Raw genomic sequence first — 6,964 nt, 5'->3', positions numbered from 1 at the left:
ATCCCTGCTGGCTCAGGGACGTGAACCTACCTTGAACAGAATGACCCTGATGATAACAGACCTCCCTTTCTAAGGTACATGCCTTTCATTCCAACACACACACACACACACACACACACACACACACACACACACACACACACACACACACACACACACACACACACACACACACACACACACACACACACACACACACACACACACACCAGAGAACAACTTCCTAACCGTGGCTGAAAACTCTAGCCTTGAATCCTCCACAGTACTAGGTCAGTGGAATGTAAGCTGCGGTAAGACTGTCAGTGTGGTCAGAAACAAAAGCCATGTTTCCCACGTTCATCCCGAAGAAGCTCTCAAGGGCACAGAAATGTTTTCAATGTAAAATTAATTGAATTTTGTTGAAGGCTGTAAGGATGTAAGGATTGAGAAAAATGTTGGTCTGAATACAAACATGTTATTGAAAAGGTGATAATGCAAGGAGCAATGCAGTGAGCTATGGCTGAATCCTACCCATATGTTACTCACCTTTCAGCCACTGAGGCTGAGATTGGCATGGCAGTTATGCAACTTTACCTCACATTGGTATTTGGCCCTTGATTGATTGATTTAACTCTTCATCACACCCTACTCTTCATCACAACCTACTTCAACCGTTTGTTTTTCCTGACACATCTGAAGTGGGGATGAAGCCCTGTCGAAGTGTGTCACAGCCACAGCAGTGATGGCTCACCTAATAATCTTGGACATAAATCTAGAGAGAGAGAGAGAGAGAGAGAGAGAGAGAGAGAGAGAGAGAGAGAGAGAGAGAGAGAGAGAGAGAGAGAGAGAGAGAGAGAGAGAGAGAGAGAGAGAGAGAGAGAGAGAGAGAGAGATGAAGCTCCTGCTCTCTGCTCGGCCAAACCAGGCTGATGAATTACATGAGAGACACATAGCGGGCACTGGCATTTTACTGAACATCTCCTGGGAATAGGCATTTAAAGGGAAAAATTCACTTCTGTTGGACAGAGTTCTGGGGGAGAGAGAGGGGGAAGAAAGAGAAGGAGAGAGAAAGGGAGATGGGAAGGGAGATCAAGCTATGGAGAGAGAGAAAAGGGGAGAGAGGATAAGGGAGAGAGAGGGAGGGAGAACAAGAGAGCAGGATGAAGAGAGAGAGAGTTTAGAGGGCCAGTTGAGTGGTTGCGGTTAAACTGTCTGAGACTCTGTGAAAGATGTTTGTCCGGAAGGCCAAACAGAAAATGGCCACCCTCAAGGCAGGCTAGGATCATTTCCTTAATCATCACAGTAAAAATGTGACCATTTAAAAGCATTACATAACTCAATGACTGTAAACACCGTGTCCCATGGCAGTACAAGGATGTCTGGTACCACTGTGAAGATGAATAATAATATCTACTATAATTATTGTGTTCTGGAGGGCGAGGGTCTGAAATATTAATCGGTGCTAAATCTTACTTTCAGCAGGGCACACAATGCACCACTATTTATGATTTTTTTTTGTCCCACATAGGCCTACAGGTAGGCAATAACATGTTGGTTCTGTAAGTAGTATTAGAATTAGATCCATGAACACACACACACACACCACACACACACACACACACACACACACACACACACACACACACACACACATGTGTTTTATCTGAAAACACGTCAACAGCTCTCCAGAGGAAACTTTAGACAACAATTTACTGAGCCCCCTAAAGCAGGGTTGTAAAGTTGGGGCGAGGACTTGGCTTACATCCATTTATCTATCAATCCTGAAACAATGGTCTTTAAAATATAAGAAGGCATGCTCTGAGGGGGGAAAAAGAGATGGCCAGATGACAATGTTTTACACTAGGTCATGTGGCACAAAATATTTGAGGAAAAGCGCTCACAAGATCTATCGACTCCGGTAAAAAGAAAAAGGGACACAGCGATGAGGAGGATAGAAAGCAAATACATTTTCCGAGACACAGTTAATCATTTAGTTTAGTGAGGGAGAGGAAAGGAGCGGATACACTGCATGCCAGTGAGCACTGAGTAATGAGAATATTCACTTTCGCTGCTTCTGCCTCGATGCTCGGCTTAAATTGTTTGGTAGATGACACTGTCTATGGCGATGCCAATGATTTATACCACCAACATTAGTGTAACAATGAAAAGATAGGATGGGGAGAATGGATGCCAAAAACTGCTCAGATGCGGGCTTCGCTTCGTAAGGGAATAACATTACTCAGAAATTGGAAAAACTGGATTAAAGATGTCTGCATTCCAAATAGCACCCTATTCCCTATGTCATTCTTTAAATTTAGTGCTTATATGGAATAGGATGCCATTTGGGACACAAACTATGTGTCAGGTGCTTCGTGACTAACTAGCTGTGCTCAGACTTGCAGCACTCAAATTGGGTGAAGCTCAAAATCGTCTCTTGAAAGCAACATGCAATCATTCTTAGTCACTGCTTCTCTGAACTCCATTGGTAGTGATACATTGCTGTATAATTAAAAATCCTTGTTCAAGATGATATAGTATGGTAGGCCACATCCCACTTGATTGTAAGTGTAACATATTTCATATACTTGTATACATTATGTTAACGTCCATGGTGTCACATCTGCCATAGTACTGGGTATACCATCAACAAGCATGACACGTATTCTGTGAATGCATAACTCTGTAGCATTTTGACACATACCCCATGTCCCTGTCCAATCCATTACAAGCAGCTAAAGCTCTTCATTCCCTTCCACCCACCCAAACGAGACAAATCTTTATTTACAACAGCCATCCATCACAGAACACTAAACCGTTTAATTAAAGGGATGAGAAGAGGTCACATCAAGGCCATGATCAACAGCATGCGTTTAGCATTATCCTAACCTATTGTACTGATCCATATTAATGTGACTCTGATGAACAATGGAGTTGTTGGGTTTCTATACAGGCCAATGTACGTGCGTGTCAAACAACCAAGTCAAATAGCATGAGGAGAAAGAGGCCTCTATGGACACAGCTATCCCAGGTTAATCCCTGCCAGCTTTACAAACGATGGATCGTTGACTCACAGAGCACGGAGGTGTACAAGGGATCAGACGTGCAACATTTCTTGAAGTGTGACCAATGATGGATAATGTGTCGTGACGTTAGGCAGTGGAGGAGGTTGTGACATTGACTTTGTTCATAGGACTTCTCTTCAAATTGGAACAGAACATGTATTTGACTTATCCAGAAGTTGAAGGGTAAGATGTCACATGATCACAGATCACAAACAGTTCTCTGTGTAGTGGTTGGCGCAGGTGCATTGTAGCTTAGTTGTCTGCACTGCTGTTCCTTTCATCTATGCGATTGAGTTCTAAGAAAACTGGAAATAAGCTTTCAGATAAAACCCTTTTCCAAACACCTGAGCTATTAAAACAGAGTGAGGTTTTCAACACACAACTCATAGGCTAATGCTGTAAAAGGGATATTGTGTGCTGACTGCCTGTCACGACTTCCACCGAAGGTGGCTCCTCTCCCTGTTCTGGCGGCGCTCGGCGCTCATCTTTGCCGGTCTACTAGCTGCCACCGATCCCTTTTTCCTTTTTGTTTGGTTTTGTCTGTCTTGTGTTTCACCTGTTTTGAGTTTAGGTTCATTAGTGGGTTATTTATTCTCGCCCTAAAAGTTTGGGTTCGTGCGGGATTGTTTTGTTTTACCTGTCGTGGTTTTGGGTTGCGTTGTATTTCTTTGGTATTGTTGGACAGGTGTATTTTCTGGACTGCGTTCCGGACCTATTATTGTGGACTGCTTATTCTGGTCCTGTGCCTGTTCATTTTGTAGGACTCTGGAATAAACGCTCTTCTCTGTATATTTCGTCTCCTGCGCCTGACTTCACCCCCCCACCTCTCCTAGGGAGAATTGACACCGCCGTTCTAATCACATGTAAATGATTGTGTACTGACTGTCACATGTAAATGATTGTGTACTGACTGTCACATGTAAATGATTGTGTACTGACTGTCACATGTAAATGATTGTGTACTGACTGTCACATGTAAATGATTGTGTACTGACTGTCACATGTAAATGATTGTCTACTGACTGTCACATGTAAATGATTGTGTACTGACTGTCACATGTAAATGATTGTGTACTGACTGTCACATGTAAATGATTGTGTACTGACTGTCACATGTAAATGATTGTCTACTGACTGTCACATGTAAATGATTGTGTACTCTGTCACATAAAAATGATTGTGTACTGACTGTCACATGTAAATGATTGTGTACTGTCTGTCACATGTAAATGATTGTGTACTCTGTCACATATAAATGATTGTGTACTGACTGTCACATGTAAATGATTGTGTACTCTGTCAGCTAAAGTGGGGGGGGGGGGGGGGGTTACTTCCACATCAAATAATGGACACTGATGTGAAGAAGGGTCTGTCAAACTGTACATACACCTCTGATACCTCTGAAAGAACTATAACATTAAACCATGCCAATAACATCAACTATCTTATCTTAATAGTCTACCGTATATGGTTTGGTATATAGAACAATATGTGCTTTACATTGTGGCTGTAGACAGGGGTATACAGTCTAGACTACACAGTAACGAGACACGTCAGCAAATACAGTAAACCAGTAAAGTACTGTAAAGTAAATACAGTAAGACAGGTAATTTCCGTTGACAGACTCACAGTCTTTCAGCAATAAGATCAAATAACTTTCTGTAAGTAGTACATTTAATGCCGAGCCCCATAAAAAAAAAATCTTTTTTCAATAGTTGAATCTCTTGTCCTAAAATCTGCCCATATCATTTGAATGACTCTGGCTCTGCTTTGTGTGTACAATGTCAGCAACCAGGAAATTAGATATTTTATGTGGACACAGGAGGAAGATATGGCCTGTGCTAAAGATAGCTGTGTGTGTGTGTGTGTGTGTGTGTGTGTGTGTGTGTGTGTGTGTGTGTGTGTGTGTGTGTGTGTGTGTGTGTGTGTGTGTGTGTGTGTGTGTGTTCATGGATCTAATTCTAATACTACTTACCGAAACAACATGTTATTGCCTATGTGGGACAAAAAAAATCATAAATAGAGAGGTCTATTTTGAACAATTCTAAAGTTCGGTTTTGTAAAGTCAATATCTGGCTGAATAGGAACGAGATGTTTGTAGAGGAGCCATCCTCTTTCAGGCTTTAGTTCATTCCTGGATTGATCTCCAGGGCTCCTTTCTCCCAGTGAGGATTGGCTGCATGGTACACCTGACCTGGACTGTCGTGTCGCTTTCCAGTGTCATGTGGTGAGTTTCAGGATTTCGACTCCATCGCTGTCCGCTTTAATGGTGCTGAATCTCCTATTGTCGCTATTACAGTTTAAATAACATCGGAAGATTTACTCTTGAGACAAATGTCACTACAGCTTATTTCATAAATGTATTAGACCACAAATTCAATTCAATGAAGTTTAAATTCTACTTTATTACAACATGGATGTTGATGTTGATACTCAGAGAAACCTTAACAAACATTTCACTGGACATGTTTGCCGTTATCTTTCATCAATAGGCATATATTTCCTTGTTGGAATTCCTGGAAAAGTCATGACCCAAGAAAAACTTTTTTTTCACAGAATACCCTTTTCAGGGTACTTTTCAAAAGACTTTTACTCTTACTTATGATTTTACTTACTTCTTCAGTTGATTTATTATGGGCATTAGGTTTAGTGTAAATATTTCACAAAGCGATTTTTTCTAAAGTAATCCATTCAGTGACAGAAATGACAAATTACAACCTACCCTTGAGTCAAGGATGTTCCCCCACATATGTAAAGTTGAAGTCGGAAGTTTACATACACTTAGGTTGGAGTCATTAAAACTCGTTTTTCAACCACTCCACAAATTTCTTGTTAACAAACTATAGTTTTGGCAAGTCGGTTAGGACATCTACTTTGTGCATGACACAAATAATTTTTCCAAAAATTGTTTACCAACAGATTATTTCACTTATAATTCACTGTATCACAATTCCAGTGGGTCAGAAGTTTACATACACTAAGTTGACTGTGCCTTTAAACAGCTTGGAAAATTCCAGAAAATTAAGTAATGGCTTTAGACGCTTCTGATAGGCTAATTGACATCATTTGAGTCAATTGGAGGTGTACCTGTGGATGTATTTCAAGGCCTACCTTCAAACTCACTGCCTCTTTGCTTGACATCATGGGAAAATCAAAAGAAATCAGCCAAGACCTCAGAAAAACCATTGTAGACTTCCACAAGTTTGGTTCATCCTTGGGAGCAATTTTCAAATGCCTGAAGGTACCACGCTCATCTGTACAAACAATAGTACTCAAGTATAAACACTATGGGACCACACAGCCGTCATACAGCTCAGGAAGGAAACGCGTTCTCTCTCCTAGAGATGAACGTACTTTGGTGCGAAAAGTGCAAATCAATCCCAGAACAACAGCAAAGGACCTTGTGAAGATGCTGGATGAAACAGGTTCAAAAGTATTTATATCCACAGTAAAACGAGTCCTATATCGACATAACCTGAAAGGCCGCTCAGCAAGGAAGAAGCCACTGCTCCAAAACTGCCATAAAAAAGCCAGACTACGGTTTGCAACTGCACATGGGGACAAAGATCGTACTTTTTGCAGAAATGTCCTCTGGTCTGATGAAACAAAAATAGAACTGTTTGCCCATAATGACCATCGTTATGTTTGGTGGAAAAATGGGGAGGCTTGCAAGTCGAAGAACACCATCCCAACCGTGAAGCACAGGGGTGGGAGGAATATGTTGTGGGGGTGCTTTGCTGCAGGAGGGACTGGTGCACTTCACAAAATAGATGGCATCATGAGGATGGAAAATTATGTGGATATATTGAAGCAACATCTCAAGACATCAGTCAGTCAGTTAAAGCTTGGTCGCAAATGGGTCTTCCAAATGGACAATGACACCAGCATACTTCCAAAGTTGTAGCAAAATGGCTTACGGACAA

Source organism: Salmo salar, chromosome 27, assembly GCF_965601325.2.
Source record: "Salmo salar chromosome 27, fSalSal1, whole genome shotgun sequence".
Taxonomy (NCBI): domain Eukaryota; kingdom Metazoa; phylum Chordata; class Actinopteri; order Salmoniformes; family Salmonidae; genus Salmo; species Salmo salar.
Note: the sequence above shows the minus strand (reverse complement) of the source record.